The 20679-nt window shown below is 39.9% G+C and overlaps 1 protein-coding gene across 3 annotated transcripts in view; it reads left to right on the top strand.

Annotated features, from left to right (window-relative positions):
- Positions 1-17548: 17548 nt before the first annotated feature.
- Positions 17549-20679, top strand: part of TBCEL (tubulin folding cofactor E like) — a 69895-nt gene continuing 66764 nt past the window's right edge. For 2 of the 3 annotated variants that reach the window (XM_070473465.1, XM_020891389.2), the window contains exon 1: positions 17549-17745. The gene's annotated coding sequence lies outside the window, so the exon portion shown is untranslated. The other variant, XM_020891386.2, reaches the window with a different exon arrangement.

The raw sequence follows: 20679 nt of genomic DNA, 5'->3' as shown, positions 1-20679 counted from the left end.
CTGCCACAAAACATGAATCAACTGTAAGTATATATATGCCCCCTCCCTCTTGAACCCCCCAGGCCCCTATCCATCCCACCTCTCGAGGTCATCACAGCACCGAGCTGAGCTCCTGTGCTATACGACAACTTCCTGCTAGCTACATATTTTATACAGAATTTGTATTTTTAAAATTTCACATATTTACACATTTTTTAAAAGTACTATGTGTATATTTGAGAACTGTTGTTCAGTCAGTGAGGGTTTGGGGTACACAGGGATTTGCAGACCTTTCTTAAATAACTCCCTGGGACCCATGAAGCCTGAGTCTGTGCCCAAGGAAACATAGTCTCCCTGTGGTCCTCTGTTTCAGGGAACAATTGGGTTCAGTGACACATTATAAGGTATTTCATGACAAAGTGCTCTGAGGCCAAATGTGTTTGGAACAAGCTTCATGAAATAGCTAAACTCTTTTATGTACTGCAGAACTTTTTGGACCATTTATAATGTAAATAGGTATGGTGGTTCTCCAAGAGGGTAATAGAAGATGCTGTTTTTCCCAGATATTTTTTAACCAAAAGCTGTGTATGTGTGTGTGTGAAACCACCTGCAGCAACTTGGGCACATGAGGGCTTGCAAACTCACGTTTACAAGACTGTCTTTCACTGGCAGGGTCCTCATCTCATATGTGCTCACTGGCTTATAAAATTTCTCTGCTGCTTCAGTATTACCCCTAACCTCTATGCTACATACCTCAGTGCTGCTTTTCTTCTTAAGATGCCTCAGTTCTTTAAATAGGCTCCCCAAGGTATTGCCTAGCTCTCTGAGTTTACAAAGCCGTCTATGAAAAAAGTTGGGGGAAGTCCCCAAGATGTGACTTCTAGGGATTTGATACCTATCCTGTGAGAGCATCCCTTCCCCCACACCACAATACACTGACTCAGAATGATCTCAGCACCTTGACCCTTATCTACCCCCCAGGCCAAGTTTCCTTCCTATGCCAGAAGCCAGGGAGATCTTTTCCCCACTTCTTTCTAGCTTGTTGTAATTCCAGTGTCTTCTTACCCTACAAGAACACCAACTTCTCATTCTTAAGACTCCCAGCAACCTGTTTCAGAATTTCCTAACTGGGCAAATAGACACCTTTTCTCTATTCATTGTTTGTTAAACAGGCAATTAAATTTATAAAAGGTAGTTGAATTTGTAAGCCTAGGGGCTCAGAGAAATCTGGGCTGGTAATGTAGAATTCATCAGCTTGGAGACTTCCCTGGTGGTCCGGAGGTTAGGATTTTGCCTTCCTATGTAGGGGGTACAGGTTTGATCCCTGATCAGGGAGCTAAAATCCCACATGACTCGTGGCCAAAAAACCAAAACATAAAACAGAACCAATATTGTAACAAATTCAAGACTTCAAAAATGAAGACATTAAAAAAATCTTCAAAAAAATTTTTTTAAATAAAGAATTCATCAGTGTGAAGATGTTATTTAAACAAGTGCAATAGATGACATGACCATAGGGAAAGACTAGAGACAGAAAGGAAAGAAGAGGCCTTGGATAAACCCTAGGAAGTTCTAACATTTGGAGGTAAGGCAGAGGAGGATAAACTAGTCAAGGAGGCTAAGAAGGAGCCGTAGATGTGAAAGAGGAAAACTAAATGATGCCCCGGAGGCCAAAAAGGAGGGAGAGGTTAAGTGAACCAAATGCTACTGAGAATTTAAAATGAAAACAGAAGGACTAGAAGTACTCATTGGTGACCCTCACAAGAATGGTTTCAGTGGAGAGTGGTGGAAAAAGAATCAGGATTGGAGTAAACCAAAGAGTGAATATTGAGAGAGACAGAGACAGCAGGTATAACAGCTATTTTAAAGATGTTTTGCTGAGACAGGGGCAGAGAAATAGAGCAGTAGGAGGAGGGGCATGGAATGGGTCAAGAAGATGGGAAATACTAGAGTATGTTCCTGTTGTGATGGGGATGACCCAGTAAAGAAGAGATTTGTGAAGCATATAAAAAGGAGGAAACCAAAGAGTGGGAGACCTTGAGTGGATGAGGGCAGAAGAAACCCAGAACACAAAGGGAGGGTCGGCCTTTGGTAGGTGGACGGGCAGGGTCTCCATTTTAGCAGAAGAAATGGGGAAAGATGCAGGTTGATTTTTAGGGAAAGGTATAGGAAGATAAGTGAGTTCACACCAATGGTGTTTACTTTTCTTAATGAAGTTTGAAGTGAAGTCATTTGCTCAGCAGGAGGGAAGATAAAGGGGTTTAGGGAGTTTGAACAGAGAGAAAGGAATCTTAAGGAGTGGGAAATCAGAAAAACTCACCAAAATGAGTGAGCAATACTGAGTGCCTGTTAAAAGTCAGAAGTAAAGTCAGCTCAGGTATATGAATTTCTCTAGCAGTACCCACCTTCTCCAGAACTGGCACAGTTAGGTTTATCCCTGAGTTTGCCAGACAAGAAGGACAGAGGAAAAAACAGGCACTGGAGTTAGGGATATTTGCAAGGGAGTGCATGTAACGGTGGACCGTGGAGTCTAAACTGTGCATCATCCACCACAACGGCTGCTGCACAATGGACCATAATGAACAAATAGAAAGCACACATCTCTCCTGACGGGACTTCCACAATTCATTTATGTTTCCTTAACAAGGTTACAAAGTGTAAGTTTGTGAATGGAGAGAGTATTTCCACAGAAACTGAGGTTCTGTAAATTCTTGAGTCGTATCCAGTTGCAGCCATCTAATCAGTTGTTCACGTTCTTTTCCCCATTATGGTATCTGATGTAGTTATATACCAAATATATATACAAACGCATGTTTTTACATATATATACACCAAGTCCCCTACATACGTATAAGTTCCATTCCAAGAACGCATTTGTTGACTCTAACAAAGTAAGCCTAGGTATCCAACTAACACAATTGGCTAGTACTGTATTGTAATAGGTTTATAATACTTTTCATATAAATAATCCATGAAAACAAACACAAAAAATAAAACATTTTTAATCTTATAGGACGGCACTGTGAAAAGTACAAGAGCACCGGTCACATCATCACTGCTTTTACTGATTGCTTCTGGACATTCCGGCCTTGAAATAAAGATACTGAACTACTGTCCTCTATACAGTTCTGTACTAAAGTACACAAAAGCCCAGCCACTTGTAGATGATCCATGTACCTAACAACGTACACCAGACACATGAACCTGCTTATGTGACTGGACATGAGAATGCATGTTCACAAATTCAAAAGTTTGTAACTTGAAGGTTCATGTGTAGGAGACACACACATACATATACATATATATACACACATACACTCATACAAGAGACAAATAAAGGACATTTTTTACTTCTGTGAGGCCTTTGCTTAAGTGGTTTCCTTGAGGGATTTAAGGTCTAATAAGGGTCACATATATCATAAGTTGCTTGTTAAGAGCTATAATAAAATAATGTGAAAAATACTAATACTTGGAAGCATAACAGAAGGAGCAATTTGATTTTGTTTGGTGGGTGGGAATGTCTTAACAGAGAAATTGACACATGAGCTCAAACTTAAAAGTCAAAAGGTTTCATTTAAGCTTTGACTATTCACTGGAAACTCACTTTGTTGTTGCTATCTAGTTGGCAACCCTATGGATTGCATCATGCAAAGCATCCCTGACTTTCACTATCTCCTGGAGTTTGCTCAAATTCATGTCCACTGAGTTGGTGATGTTATCCAACCATCTCATCCTCTGCTGCTCTCTTCTCCTTTTGCCTTCAATCTTTCCCAGCGTCAGGGTCTTTTCCAATGAGTCGGCTCTTCACATCAGGTGGCTAAAGTATTGGAGCTTCAGCTTCAGCAGCAGTCCTTCCAGTGATTATTCAGGCTTGCTTTCCTTTAGGATTGACTGGTTTGATCTCCTTGCTGTCCAAGGGACTTTTTTTTTTTTTTCTCATTTTACACATCACTCTATTTTCAAATTAATTGTTCATATGTCTCCCTGCAAGGGACTCTTAAGAGTATTTTTCAGCACCACAATTCAAAAGCATCAATTCTTTGGCGTTCAGCCTTCTTTATGGTCCATCTCTCACATCTGTACATGATTACTGGAAAAACCATGCCTTTGATTATACAGACCTTTGGCAGCAAAGTGATGTCTCTGTTTTCTAATATGCTGTCTAGGTTTGTCATAGCTTTTCTTCCAAGGAGTAAGTGTCTTTTAATTTTGTGGCTGCATCACCATCCACAGTGATTTTGGAGCCTAAGAAAATAAAATCTGTCACTATTTCCACTTTTTCTGCATCTATTTGCCATGAAGTGATGGCACTGGATGCAGTGATATTTGTTTTTTGAATGTTGAGTTTTTTGGGGGTTTTTTTTCATTTATTTTTATTAGTTGGAGGCTAATTACTTTACAATATTGTAGTGGTTTTTGTCATACATTGACATGAATCAGCCATGGATTTACATGTATTCCCCATCCCGATGCCCCCTCCCACCTCCCTCTCCACCCAATCCCTCTGGGTCTTCCCAGTGCACCAGGCCTGAGCACTTGTCTCATGCATCCAACCTGGGCTGATGATCTGTTTCACCCTAGATAATATACATGTTAAGGAAGCTGTGGTACATATACACCATGGAATATTACTCAGCCGTTAAAAAGAATGTTGTTTTAAGCCAGCTTTTTCACTCTCTTCTTTCACCCTCACTTGCTTGCCACTAGACTGGTATCATCTGTTTGTCTGAGGTTGATGATATTTCTCCCAGCAGTCTTGATTCCAGCTTGTGCTTCATCCAGCCTGGCATTTTGCATGATGTACTCTATGTATAAGTTATGGAGCTATTAGTAATTTCCCTCCACTCTTCCCCAGTAGCATATTGGACACCTTTTGACCTGGGGGGTGGGGGCTTATCTTCCAGTGTCATGTCTTTTTTCCTTTTCATACTGTTCATGGGGTTCTCACGGTAAGAATACTGGAGCAGTTTTCCATTCTGTCCTCCAGTGGACCATGTTTTGTCAGAACTCTACTATGACCCATCCATCTTGGGTGGCCCTCCATGGCATGGCTCATAGCTTCATTGAGTTACGCAAGCCCCTTTGCCATGACAAGGCTGTGATCCATGAAAGGGAGAAAGTCACTTAAGAGAATAGGAAGAACTTATAATAGCTAACACTTACTGAGTGTTTACTATGTCTGAGACACTGAGCACACTACACATTTTAGCCATTTAATCTATTAATAGGTTCTGTCTTTATCCCTGTTTTTCTAGTGAGGATTAGGGAGGTTGATTATTGTGCTATTGAGAGGCCCAAACAGGATTCAGATCTGGGTGTCTATGATGTTCAAGCCCAGGAAGAAGGATTAGCACTAGCAAAGGCCCAGGGAATATGAAAGAGATGCCCATGAAAGAGAGCAAACTGGACGGGGTCGGGGAGAAGAGAGGAGCACGGCAGAGGCAGAGGCAGGAAGAACCGTGGAAGGTGAGCCAGGAAGCCCAGGCTGTGCCGAGCTTCTAGTCCTCAACTAGTACTGAGTTTCAGTGATCTACTGCTCTGCAACAAACTATCCCAGACTTAGTGGCATATAGCAACCAGGCCACGTGAGCACAACAAATTTGCTCATGGATTTAGGCGTAAGGAATTCAGAGAAGACACAACACAGTGGATGACTCATCTCTGCTCCATGACGCCTGGAGCTACGGTCAGAGATACGCAAAGCCTGGGGGACTGGAATCATGTGAAGATGTACTCACTCACACGTCTGGTAGGTGACGTAGTTATCTGAGACCTTAGCCAGGGTTGTTGGCCAGGTCTGTGGGGATACCCTCCGATGAACTCTCTGCGTGCCTCCACTGGCTTCCTCACAGCATGGCTGCTAGACTGTCAACACACATGTCCCAAGACAGCGTCGAGTAAATGTGGCATTTTACTCTGCTGGTTGAGGCAGTCCCAAAGGCCCATCCAGGTCCTAGGAGAGAGGGTGTAGACCCCACCACTCAGTGGAAGGAAGGTCAAAGTATTTGTAGCCTCTTTGTTTTTCATCATCTTCAACCATTTGATAAAGGTACAGTTCAGATTTTGTTTTTGTTTTTGTTTTTAACATTTATTTACTTGGCTGTGTCAGGTCTTAAGGTGGCATAAGAATCCTTCGTTGTGGCTCTTGGGTTCTCTGTTTTGGCTTGCTGGCTTCTCTGTAGTTGTGGCAGGCTCATGGGCTAAGTTGCCCTGTGGCATGTAGGATCCTAGCTCCCCAGCCATGGATCAAACCAGCATCCTCTGCCCTGAAAGGCAGACTTCTAACCACTGGACCACCAGGGAAGTCCCTGTAGCCTGTTTTAAAACTACCAAAGCATCAGTAAATCAGGTCATTAAATAAGGAGAGACCTTTAATTTTGTGGAATGCCAGTCTACTAGCACTAAGGTGATGTCTATTGCAATACAACTTTTACATGTAAAATGTATGGAGTTACACTACCTGCTCTTCCAGAGTTCTCCCTGAATCCTTCTTTTGCTCATTTAGTTTTCCATTTCTGTAGTCTATCTTACTTCCTTTGTTTACAATTTTACAGGAGAAAAGTCAAGTTTAAATGAGTCATATGAAAGTACCTCAAAGATTTTTATTTTTAAAATTTTTATTTATTTTTAAAATAATGACTAATACTGGTTTATTTATTTACCCCTGCAGTGGAAGTTTAGAATCTTAACCACTGGACAACCAGGGAAGATCGATTGAAGATTTTTAGACATAACTAGCTCTAAACTTCTAACAAATAAATAACAAGAAATGTTTGTATTCAAGAGAATTACCTTCCTAGTGCCTTAATAGTTGGCTGAATTTTTTGAATTAACCTTATGTACAATTTAATTGCACTCAGTGTTATTTTAAAATTGGTGTCATTTTTTAAAATGAGTTCAGTGGAGCCTCCAGAGGTAGGTGAGCAACTAAACCTTTCAAAACAGATGGATACCTATGAGCAATATTTAATCTTAAAGGAAAGCCAAGTTTACCTGTGACAAGCTCCTGGCTTGGAAGCAATGCTTACTGTGATACAACTTTGCTGAGCTAAACATTTACAGAGAATAGAGAACAACAGGGCAGCCAAGTAGCTGCTTTATTGTGAGCCCAAAATAAACATGCCTCGGAACATTTAAAACATGCCTCAGAAAACTTGATTAAATATTTTTATGCACCCTCAATTGAGTCTCCAAGTGGTACTTTGGAGTATAACTCAATAATACAATTAGTAGTTGAATTATGTTATAATATTATTAATTAATTCATTTATTCCATCAATTTTGTTGATGAACTATCATGGCCAACTCTTGAGCTAGTTACTGAGTGTTATCAGCACACTATAGATCTAGAAGAAGTATGCCAATTTTAAAGAGATTCCCCTTTTAAATGATTAATCCTTACTGGAGAAAAATGACTTGAACATGCATAAAATTTATCTTCAGAAGCTAAATGAGTAAATGCGCGAAAAGCTAAGAATAATATGTGGCTCTTAGCAAGACCTCATTGCAAGCTTAGCTACTATTATTAAGCCCACTAAAATTCTCTCAGGTTCCCGTATCTATTTACACTATATTTCTTGCATGAAGTCAGAGATTAGTAAAAATTCCAAGATCTCTCATGAACATAGGTGCAAATACTCAACAAAATATTAGCAAATCAAATCTCACAACATACAAAAAGAATTATATTATACACCTGTTCTACTCCAGGTATGTAAGGCTGGTCTAACATTTAAAAATCAATTAATGTAGTTTTCATTGTATGGCTCTTTCATATCCTTGGTTAAATTTACTTCTAAGTGTTTTATTATTTTTGGTGCTATTGTGAATGGGATAGTTTTATTTTTTTTCAGATATTTCATTGCTAGTGTATAGAAACACAACTGATTTCTGTGTGATTTTATATTCTGCAACATTAATGCATTTTTTGATTAGTTCTAACAGTTTTTTTTGGTTGAGTCTTAGGATTTTCTATGTATCAGTTAAGTTCAGTTCAGTTATCTGTCACCTCCGACTCTTCGCAACCCCATGGACTGCAGCAAACCAGGCCTCCCTTTCCATCACCAACTCCTGGAGTTTGCTCAAACTCATGTCCATCGAGTCAGTGATGCCATCCAACCATCTCATCCTCTCATCCCCTTCTCCTCCTGCCTTCAATCTTCCCCAGCATCAGGGTCTTTTCCAATGAGTCAATTCTTCACAGCAGGTGGCCAAAGTATTGGAGCTTCAGCTTCAGCATCAGTCCTTCCAATGAATATCCAGGACTGATTTCCTTTAGGATTGACTGGTTTGATCTCCTTGCAGTCCAAGGGACTCTCAAGAGTCTTCTCCAATACCACAGTTTGAAAGCATCAATTTTACGCTCAGTTTTCTTTATGGTCCAACTCACATTCACACATGACTATTGGAAAAACTATAGGTTTGACTAGACGGACCTTTGTCAGCAAAGTAATGTCTCTGCTTTTTAATATGCTGTCTAGGTTAGTCATAGCTTTTCTTCCAAGGAGCAAACAACTTTTAATTTCATGGCTTTTAATTTTCTATGTATACGATCATATTATCTGCAAATAATGACAATTTTACTTCTTCCTTTCGAATTTTGTTGCCTTTATTTTGAATGATTGTTTTAGCTAGGACTTCTAATATTGTGTTGAATAAGAGAATGAGCACCCAACTTTTCATTGTTGATACAGTATTAGCTGTAGGTGTATCATATTTTTATTTATTTTATTATATTTATTTATTATATTGAGATATGTTCCTTACATGCCCAATTTGTTGAGGGTTTTTATAATGAAAGACATACTTTATCAAATGCTCTTTTTTGCATCTATTGAGATGATCATATGATTTTTATCTTTCATTCTATTAAGGTGATCTATCACATTTATTGATTTGCGTATGGTGAACCATCCTTGCATCTCAGGGGTAAATCCCACTTCATCTTTGTGTATGATCCTTTTAATGTGCTGTTGAATTCAGTTTGTTAATATATTGTTGGGAATTTTTGCATCTATATTTGGCATGGATATCGGTCTATAGTTTTCTTTCCTTGTAGTAAGCATCCTTAACTGACTTAGGTACCAAGGCAATTCTGGCCTTGTAAAATAAGTCTGGAAGTGTTCCCTCCTCTTCACATTTTTGAGAAAGATTGTCATTAATTTTTTAAAAAATATTTGATAGCATTCAACAATGAAAATATGTGGTCCTGGGCTTTTTGTGTTGGAGATTTTTGGTCACTAATTCAACCTATTTGTTGGTCTGTTCAGATTCTCTGTTTATTCATCATTCAATCTTGGTAGGTTATATATATCTAGGAGTTTATCCATTTTATGGGGGATAAATTTATCAAATTTGTTGGCACATAATTGTTCATAGTAGTACTCTTGCCTGGAAAATCCCGTGGATGGAGGAGCCTGGTGGGCTGCAGTCCATGGGGTCGCTAAGAGTCGGACACGACTGAGCAACTCCACTTTCACTTTTCACTTTCAAGCATTGGAGAAGGAAATGGCAACCCACTCCAGTGTTCTTGCCTGGAGAATCCCAGGGACGGGGGAGCCTGGTGGGCTGCCGTCTATGGGGTCGCACAGAATCAGACACGACTGAAGTGACTTAGGAGCAGCAGCAGCAGTCCTTTATGATCCTGTGTATTTTTGTTGTATCTGTTGCAATATCTCCTCTTTCATTTATGATTTTAGTTATCTGTGTCTTCATTTTTTTCTTGCTCAAACCAGCTGAAGCTTTGCCCATTTTTTCTATCTTTTCAAAAAAATCAGATTTTAGTTTTCTTGATCTATTGTTTTTATGGACTCTATTTCACTTATTTCTTCTCTGATCTTTGTTATTTCTTTCCTTCTGCTAAATTTGGGCTTAGCTTGTTATTCTTTTGATAATTCCTTGAGGTGTAAAGTTAGGTTATTTACTTGAGATCTTTCTGATTTCTTAAATATGCGTTTATCACTATAAACTTGCTTCTAAGAATTGCCACAGGTGTTAGTGTACTGTGTTTTCATTTTCATTTATTTTAAGATATTTTAAATTTTATTTTTTTTTCTTTGACTCATTAGTTGTTTAGGCTGTGTTCTTTAGTTTACACATGTCTGTAAACTTTCCAGTTTTCCCCTTGTTGTTTTCTAGTTTCATATAATTGTAATTAGACTTGGCACGAGTTCAGTCTTAAATTTGCTAAGACTTGTTTTGTGGTAAAGAAATCTATAAGAGGTGATAAAAAAAACTGAAGAAGATACACAAAAAATGCAAAGATATCCTGGGTTCAAGAATCAAAAGAGTTAATATTGCTAAATGTCCATATTATCCAAAGCCGTGTGTAGATTCAACTCAATCACTATTGAAATTCCAGTGTCATTTTTCACAGAAACAGAAAAAAAAGTCTTAATACTTGTATGGAATCACAAAAGACGGAATAGACAAAACAATTTCAAAAAGAAAGAACAAAGCTGGAGGCATCACAAGTCCTGATTTCAAACTATATTTCAAAGCTATAATAATTAAATCTTTTTCTATAACTTACCAAAACTGATGCAAGGAGAGTAGCAAAAGTTGAATGATGCCTAACTATGAAATAAACTGAATCTGTAATTTAAAACTTTTTATATAAAATATTTTAGGTCAAAAATGACTTCATCACAGAACTCAAACAATCATCTAAGAAATAAATAATGCCAATATTACCAAATTTTTGCAGGGAATAGGAAAGAGAGAGTACTTTTCAACTAATTTTATCAGACCAATGAGAAAAAGACAGACAAACTCAGCAGAAAAAAAAGGGCCTGTACTGTTCATGAAGAAGAATACCAATTGGCCAATAAACATAGGAAAAGATACTCAACCTTCTTATCACTGTGTGATCAGTTGCTTTAGTTGTGTCCACCTCTTTGAGACTCCATGGACTGCACCCTGCCAGGCTCCTTTCTCCATGGGATTTTCCCACCAAAAATATTACAGTAAGTTGCCATGCACTCCTCCAAGGGATCTTCCCAACCCAGGGATCAAACCCGCATCTTCTGTGTCTCCTGCATTGCAGGTGGATTCTTTACCGCTGAGCCATCAGGGAAGCCCTCTTTATCATTAAGAAGATACAAATTAAGTCAAAATAAGATACTACTATATCATCATCAAAATGGTTAAAGTTAAAAAGATGGGCAGTACCAAGTATTGATGAAGATGTGGAACAAATGTAATTCTCATACACTGCTGTCAGAATTGTAAATTGGCACAACTACTTTGGAAAAATGTTTGGTAGTGTTTTCTAAAGCAGCACTGTCTAATATTGTAGTAGTAATAGTGGTTAGTACCACATTCATTTATTGAACACTTGAGCTGTGGCTAGTCCAAACTGCAATACATGTAAAATACACATTGAATTTTGGCAATTGAAAATGTGAAAAGAATGTAAAATATCTAATTAACAATCGTGATATTGATGACATGTTAAAATGACAATAGCTCGGACACATTAAAACAAAAAAGTCCATGATTAATATTCATTTTTTAAACTTTTTAATGTGGCTACTAGAAAATTTTAAATTACAGATGTGACTTGGCTTGCACTATATTTCTATTAGACAGTGCTGATCGAAAGCTGTGACCCATCCATTTTATTCCTGAGTATATTCCCAAAGAAATGGGTATGTATGTGCGCTAAAAATCAAGTACAAGAATGTTCACAGCAGCACTGTGCATAATAATAAAAAATTTGAAACAACCTAAACATCCTTCAATAGTGAATGGATAAATAAATTATAGTGGATCATAATATGAAATACCAATTAGCAACAAAGATTTTATTCAGCTATTTGAAAAAATGTAGAAGATTCACAACATCAAGTGAAGGAAGTCACCTCATTTGATTTCACTTATATAAAGTTTGGGCTTCCCAGGTGGTGCTAGTGGTAAAGAACCTGCCTGCCAACGCAGGAGATGCAAGAGACATGGATTCAATCCCTGGGTCAGGAAGATCCCCTGGAGGAGGGCATGGAAACCCACTCCAGTATTCTTGCCTGGAGAATCCCTTGGACAGAGCAGCCTGGTGGGTTAGAGTCCACAGGGTCACAAAGAGTTGGACACGACTAAAGCCACTTAGCACACACATACAAAGTGTAAAAACAGGAAAAAATAAACTACAATATTAGAAGGATAGTCAGTAACTTTAGGGAGAATGGTGGATGTAGTGACTGGGGGAAGACTGGGAAACTGGCCTTGTGCTATGACTCGACAGGCTGGTGGTTATATGGGCTTTTGCTTTGTGATAATTCATTGAACTGTTCATATATGTACACTGTGTGTGTGCAGTTTTCTGTGTGTAAATTATACATACAGAAATATAAAAACTAAGAGGGTTTAGTGAAGTTTCCAGCAATTTGAAGCAAACAATCTTTATAAAGGTAAAGCCTCCTTGATAATTAAGCTTCTTAAAACTGATACATTTATGTTCATCTCAGAAAAGCAAACTGAATTTTTTTAAAAAACTATATTCTGTCCAGTAAAAAAACCCTTGATACTTTCTAAATAGTTCTAGATATGAGTCTCCAGTTTAAAATAAAAGTATCCCTGCTCTTTGCTTGGTCACTGAGCTTGGCATGACAGTTCATTTCCTGACAGAGACATCAATGATGTTGACAAAAATAAAATACAGAATCTCAGAATTTCAGAATTTAAAGCTATAATGTAGCCTATAAGTTTTTTGAGTAGTGATTTCTTTGGGAATCTTATGGAAACTATGGCACTTCCTCTTGAAAATACATATATGTAAAATATTCTATATATTCACCATGGCAGCTTATTCAATTCAGGTTATCTGATAGATAAAGCTCTAAGGCAGAAATAGAGCAAGTGACAAGGCTGGTTAGTATAAAAACCAGGACTAGTATTGCAAACTTTCAATTTCTAAACCAGCTGTTATTCTTTCAAGGGAAGCAGTAGCTTTTCTCTTCCCCTCTGTTCCCATCTGTGTACTGATGTTGTTCACATTGAATTCTCATATGATTCTGTCCTTATCCTTTGCCTACTTGGGAGAGGTCTTTAGCTAAGAAGATGGCTCCCTAACCCACCCTCCTTTTAAAATGATAGATATTTAACTGTCCTTTATCGCTGTTATTTGGGTATAAGCATTATCTTCCAACTACATTTTAGGAACAATGCCTTATCCATATTTGTTTTCCCCACACCACCTAGCTAGGTGCAAGACATATATCCATTACAAAATAACCAGTTATTGAATTAGAAGAGCATGCAAAAATCTGGCTGAAACTTCTTGTTGAATTACATCTCATCAATGCAGTGTTACTGTGTACTCAGATTCTGGTGTCAGACTGACCTAAAAATGTATGAAGCCTCTGTCATTGACTAGCTGTATATTATTAGGTATATCATTTCTCTAGAGTCTTAACTGGCAAATATGCTGGCACCAAATGTACTTCATAAAAATCACTGTGAGGATTAAAGGAATAATCTATGTGAAATAGCTTGAGCATGTTCGGCACATAACAAAAACTCAAGAAGTAGCTATGATTTTTGTTATAGCATACTCAGTTTTGAAATAAAAAACTGGTTGGAGGACCATAGATTTAGAACCTTAGAATTTGATTGGTTAACCAGTCCAACTGATCCAGGAATTATTATTATTATCACTATTTTTACTTTTTCTTGGCTGCACTGCATGGTATGTGGAATCTTAGTTCCCCAACCAGGGACTGAACCCATGTCCCTTGGATTGGAAGTGCAGAGTCTTAACCACTGGACTGCCAGGGAAGTCCTGATACAGGAATTATAGCAGAATTCTCCTTTGCCTAACCTATCCAAAACAGGGAAGTCATTGGAATGAATTCCAAAAGCAATCCAATTCTTCGAAAGTTCATTCTTATTATTAGCTTGAACCATACGAAGTTGTCGTTTGTAGGTCAAAACAATCAAATTACCAACAATTTCTAATAAAATGACCATCTTTCTGTTACATCCTCTCATTTAACTTCCCTGTCCGCCATCTCTTTGCATATAACAGTCCTTTAGAGATAATGGGGAAGCCAGGATGAACACAATGGATCTAGCTCCTACCTTCATGGAGGCTTAAGTGCTTGTCAAGGAGACAAGAAAATAAGCAGTTAAATATCATTTTCAGTCTCAAGGAGGTAGAAGAAGAATGTTTGAAGCAAAGGGCTTAGCAGAGCAAATTCTCATAGAACATAAACACGAGGGATTGAGAAAGGGGTAGAGCAGCACTAACAGACATTCTGTGATCATGAAAATGGTCTCTGTGGGCGCTGTCCAATATGGTAGCCCCAGCCACACACAGCCACGGAAGTTTTGAAATGCGGCTAGTGTCATGTGACTTATGAAATGCTATTTTAATTAATTTAAATAACCACACGTGGCTAGTGCCTATCAGATTGAACAGGGCATAGACAGAATTAGAACAGAGAACAACATGATCACACATAGAGGTTTTTAAAAAAATTAATATATGTCCTGTGTGGGCTCTCCAGTTGTGGTGTATGGGCTTAGCTGCCCTGAGGCATGTAGGATCTTAGTTCTCCCAGCAGGGACTGAACTCGCATTGGAAAGCCAATTCTTCTTTTTTTTTTTTCCCATTTATTTTTATTAGTTGGAGGCTAATTACTTTACATCATTACAGTAGTTTTTTTCATACATTGAAATGAATTAGCCATGGATTTACATGTATTCCCCATCCTGGTCCCCCCTCCCACCTCCCTCTCCACCCGATCCTTCTGGGTCTTCCCAGTGCACCAGGCCCGAGCACTTGTCTCATGCACCCAACCTGGGCTGGTGATCTGTTTCACCCTAGATAATATACATGTTTCAATGGTGTTCTCTTGAAACATCCCACCCTCGCCTTCTCCCAGAGTCCACAAGTCTGTTCTATACATCTGAGTCTCTTTTTCTGTTTTGCATATAGGGTTATCGTTACCATCTTTCTATATTCCATATATATGTGCTAGTATACTGTAATGGTCTTTATCTTTCTGGCTTACTTCACTCTGTATAATGGGCTCCAGTTTCACCCATCTCATTAGAACTGATTCAAATGAATTCTTTTTAATGGCTGAGTAATATTCCATGGTGTATATGTACCACAGCTTCCTCATCCATTCATCTGCTGATGGGCATCTGGGTTGCTTCCATGTCCTGGCTATTATAAACAGTGCTGTGATGAACATTGGGGTGCACGTGTCTCTTTCAGATCTGGTTTCCTTGGTGTGTATGCCCAGAAGTGGGATTGCTGGGTCATATGGCAGTTCTATTTCCAGCTTTTTAAGAAATCTCCACACTGTTTTCCATAGTGGGAAAGCCAATTCTTAACTACTGGACTATCAGGGAAGTCCCTACACATGAGTTTTAGAAAGATAATTTTGTCTATCTTGTGGAGACAGACAAGGGATGGGTAGAGACACTGATCTTGTCTTTAGGAGCATGCTCTACAAGGGGAGAGAAGGGAATGAAAGAAAAGTGAGTCAAGGACATCTCAAAGAAGCAAAGTATATATAGTCATCTCTTGGTATCCATGGGGGATTGTTCCAGGCTCTTCCTAGATATCAAAATTCACAGATGCTCAAGTCTCTTATAGAAAATGGTGTAGTACCTGCATATAACCTATACATATCCTCCCATATACTTTAATCATTTCTAGATTACCTAGGACAATGTAGCTGCTATGTAAATGGTTGAATGTGATATACATGTAAATATCATGTAAATAGTTGTCTTCTTCAAGGCGATCTAACCCAGATCTCATGGACTGTAGGCAGATTCTTTACCGTCTAAGCCACCAGGAAAGCCCAAATAGTTGTCTACACACAGCAAATTCAAGTTTTACTTTTTGGAATTTTCTTTTTTTTCTGAATATTTTCTATCTGCAATTGGTTGAATCTGTGGATATGGAATCCCTGGGTTACGAAGGGCTGACTGTAACTAATCACACCCAATCTTATACAGTATTCATATATGCATTTATATACACAGAATGCAGTATTTGTGAGCATTATAATGACCCCACATTTCTTGCCTTTTCCCCTAGTTGCTAATAGGACATCTAACTTCTTAAGTTTCTCTGAGTGTTCCCAAGGGTACCTAAGCTCACAAGTATGAGCATCAGTAAAGCATCCACGTAGTATCCACCTTGCTCTTTCTCCTCTGTGCATATTTCACTCAGTTCTTCTCATGGTCCTTGTCACTGAAACTACTAGATGTTGGTCATGTCAATGATCCTAATACTTCCAAAGCCATTCACCCTATGGTGCCAGAAAGACCCTCTGTGCTCTGCAGAAGGAGGAAACTGCCCCCCTCCCGCCCCGCCCCACAGTTTCTTGGCTCACCCTCTCCTTGATCTTCAGAACATTTTCTTTAATCAACTCTTTTCCGGCCCCTCTCTTAATTTCCCTAAGGCTTACCTATGGGATAAGTCAAAACTAAACAAAATAAGAGAAGTAAGTTCCCAGGAATTGCCACCAAGTCCCTTGCAAAGAATTTTGTCTTCCCCACTCTATGAACCAATAAATACCCATGTATACACATCACAACCCCTTACCTGCTCCCTAGCACACACTACATGAAAACACACACACCTTATGCATGAAGATCTTGTCAACTCCTAGCTCTTCAGCTAAAATATCCCTAAAAGACTGAATTCTCTGCAGTCTTTTAGGGATGGTGCTTTCAGCCAGCACCATCCCTATTCTTGCAAAAGAAACGGTCAAATAAGTACATAAACCATCACAGCCCAACAGTCAGATATAATGTGTATAGAGCTGGAGCAGTAGTGTAGCATAATGTGAAGTGCGGGCACTAGGCTTTGGTGCCAGACTGACCTGAATTCCGATCTCAGTCTGGTCACTTTTACTAATTGTCTTGGGTAGATCACTTAACCTTTGTGAATTTCAGTTTTCAATTCTGTAAAATACCTACTTTGGGAAGGTCATAAAAAATCGGAAATAGCTTATATACAGTCCCTGGTATCTAGAAGGGGCTCAGTAAGTGAAAGATGCAATCACTACATTGGTGTTGGAGCGCCGAAATCTCAGGATGCCGCAGACCTTGCGACAAGGACAGGAAATAAAGGTCAGAGTGCTACCACATCCTTACACAAAAGCATCTTGGGACAGTATTAGATTACAGTCTAGAGCTCGCGAGTAGGGACACTGAAGACATAGAAAGGAGGGGAACCGATCAGGGTCACCCGTAAACTAGTGACAGAATCAGGACAAAATTCTAGCTGAGTCTGGAAACTTTCGGCTTGCTGCCCCTTTCTGTAAGAGAGCAGCCTCTCAGATTCCCGGGCTCGGCTCTGACTTGCCCCTATTCCACTCTGATGCGACAATTTGTACTCCTCCTTTGCACCCAGGGTGTCCCCCCATGACGGGTAAGAGAAAAAGCAGGTGATGAAGTGTGTTTCTAGTGACTATCCGGCCGGCCGCGACATCCCCGTCGCCACAGCAACCTCAGCTTGGTCCGGGAGGACCTGCTCCTCCGGCGCCCCCTCCCATTCACGCAGCGGACGTGACACGTGCGGCGGGGTCACGTGTTGTTGTTGGGCCTGGAAAGCTGCTTCCGGGTCAATGCAGGACACAGGGCTCCGGCGGCCGGAGTTGGGGACGAGGTGAAGCGAAGCCGGTCCGGGGCCGGCCGTGAGCAGGCCCGAGGCTGAGCGGCGGCCACGGCGGCGGCCGGGAGGGGGGAGGAGAGGCGCAGGCTGAGGAGCCGCCGCAGCAGCTCCCCCGCCTCCCGGGCTGAGGGGTGAGTGGAGCCCGGGCCTGCCGGCTCCGCCGGGTTGTCGAGGCCGGAGGGGCTCCCCTCTGGAGCCAGGGTGCGGTGCGAGGAAATAGTAGGAAGAAGTAGGAGCGGGACGAGGCCTGCCTGGGCAAAGGGGAGGATGGGACACCTGCCGGGGCCGGAGGGAGGATGGGGCCGGGCCTGCGCTGCGGCGGCGCGGGGAGAGCCTGGGCTGGGAGAGGGGCCTGAGTTGGAGGGGGCCGTCTGAGGGAGCTGTCGGAGTTCCTGGGAGAATCAGGGCTTCTCGCTGTGCCCTGGGGCCTGGGGGACAAGGAGCTGCCCCATGGCTGGTAGGAGATGGAGATTGGAGATGTCTGGGGCTGCTGGGGAAATAGGAAACTTGCCTCTGAAGTACTGAATCAAAAAAGAAAAGAAAAAAAAAAAAGAGTACGTGACCCCAGGGCGATTCGGTTGGGTTAGGAGCTCCTGGGACACCAGGCCTGCTCCTTTCGGGGGCCCGTAGAAGCAAGCGGCAGTTTAAAAAGGGCTTTTGAGAGAATCGTTTTGCCCCCAGGACAACTGACAATGAGGCGGTTGGAGCGAGATAGGACCTGGGAGGAGGGTACCCTGTCCGGAGATCTGGGAGAGGAGAAGGGTCAGGATCTGTGAGGAGCTTCATTCTCTGCTGAGTTCGAGATCCTCTTCTAGGAAGACATACTGGGAATTGGTGAAACGGGGAGAGGTGATACTGTCTTAGGGCACAGTGATTCAAGAAGTTGGAATCCCGGAAAGTTGGTTGGAAGAGTAAACTGTTTCTAGTCAGGGAGGGAGGAGGAGCTCTCTGAAGGTTGCTAAGTTACCAGAAGCTTGTAGGCACCGCCTGGGGCTGGTGTTTGGGGAAGTTAGTTCTTTCAGGTCCAAATTCGGGCTTAGTTAAGGCGTGTCCTCATTCTTTTTTGGCTGCCCGGAGCTCTTAAATTGGTTTCCACGAGCCCATCTTGAGCCAAGAGATTGTGTAGGTGCTGAGGGCTGATGAATGTCTTTGGGTCCAGAGACATTTGACCTAAATCTCTAGGTTAGGAGCTTTCAAACTTTTGAAAAATCATGCTCCATATTAAGAAGAACGTTTTTTATTATCTTCGAGTACATACATACCCACATAGGAACAAGAAGTTTCACAAAGCAGTACTCACTCTTATTATGATGCATACTGATAATTGCTATTATATTTCATTCTTTTTCTTTAAGAAATACTAAGTGCACTAAATTGATACACCGGTCATAACTTGCAGTTTGACAAACTGTCTCCAGGGCACATTTTTTTGGCTTCAATTAGTGTCTTCCTGTCTGTTTCTAGAGAACAAGGATGATAATAAGGAGATGGGTAGGGAGGGAGAGTGGAACCCCCCTGGTGCAAGTGACTACTTCTTTTGTTTACATGTTTAGAAGGTGTAGCAAATTATACCATAATCTTTGATGTCTTAATTTGCCTGATCAGTTGATGAAATTTTGAAATAAGTATGTGCTTTTAATTTTCTCTGTTCTTTGCTGGATCTGAGAAATATGAGAGGCCTAGTTCCATAGAGTTGATTCATCCCTACAACATCTTTAAGGTAATTTTATTTTAATGTTACAATGTTATACACTAATTTGCCTTTCTGCAGTGTAAAAAATCTCAAGCTGAAACCCATACTCTTCCTACTCCAATAATTAATGTATTTGTATGCTTTTTCTGCATGATTTAAGGTGTAGGTTCTTGGCTTTAGTAACTTAATCATAAACTTAAAGATATCTTTCAGTCAATTAACATCTTAATTCTCCCCATGAAAATGACATTTTCATCTGTTTTTGAAACAGAAAAGGTCCTTGTGTGAGTAGTACTATAATAAATGTTAATGAGTATTGGTGACCAAAGTGAAAAGCCTTCATGTGTTGCCATGTTTAATGTCCTTTTAAAAGTGTCACATGGCCTGTTGTTACAGGACATTGAGTGTCAAATGATGCTGCCTGATTTCAGTAGGTACATATTTATAGTTTATATTTAAGACCAGTTCAATCATTTTAATTTTTGTTGAAGATGCCTTCATATTATTTGAAACCTGGAATTCAAAAGCACAGCCATCAGGAAAATATTGCCTGAAGTTTACCAGTGGGGCCACATTCTTGAGTAGATGCTTTATGAAAGCATTCTTATTATCTTCAAACTTAGTGTATTATAAAATACATCTTTCTTACCTTTGTTTTTTGACTATCTATTGGTTGCTCTGCCTGCATGTATCAGCCATCCTTTAAAAGTTACCTTTTACTCAGGTAAAAATTTGTTTTAAAATGTTTAAAAGTTTTCTTTGTGTGGTAGATGTTTGGGACATTAAGGAAGATTCTCATTAATTCCATTTTTTCTGGCAATCATGTGTATCTGTCAATAAACAGTTGTGGAGAATTTACCCTGAGTGATTCTGTGTGCTTTTTTTTTTTTTATAGTTTTCATTTCTGTTCTTCAGCTTCTTCCACCTGTCTGTAGCAGGCTCTTTTACACTTCTAAGGTTTGTTTCTGAACTGCTGTGGGTTTGGAAATCAGATGCTTACCTTTGTTAGAACTTTGAGTAAAATGAGATTATATGGCTCTTAATAATGTTCTTTCATTTATATATATTATATATTAAGTATAATATATATACATCTACTTTTTTGTGTTTTTTTTTTTAAGTGTATGAACTATGTGACATGTATTTTGCAGGCCTGTTTGCTGACTTCTTAGTCATGGGCTGTGTTTTAAATAAGTGAACTCTGTATTTTGGAGCTTAGTTGGTTGTGTAAGAAAATGTTGTAAAAAGTAACATGAAACTGGTCAGAATACAACTTGGACTTAAGGGGTGAAGAAATCATTTGTTAATAGCTGTGATTATTGCCTTTGCCCCACATGCAGTTCATTGTCAGGAGGTACCATTCTTCCCTTTT

This window comes from Odocoileus virginianus, chromosome 10 (genome assembly GCF_023699985.2).
Source record: "Odocoileus virginianus isolate 20LAN1187 ecotype Illinois chromosome 10, Ovbor_1.2, whole genome shotgun sequence".
Lineage (NCBI taxonomy): Eukaryota > Metazoa > Chordata > Mammalia > Artiodactyla > Cervidae > Odocoileus > Odocoileus virginianus.
The sequence above is the reverse complement of the archived record's forward strand: the minus strand, read 5'-3'. Positions and strand labels throughout refer to the sequence as shown.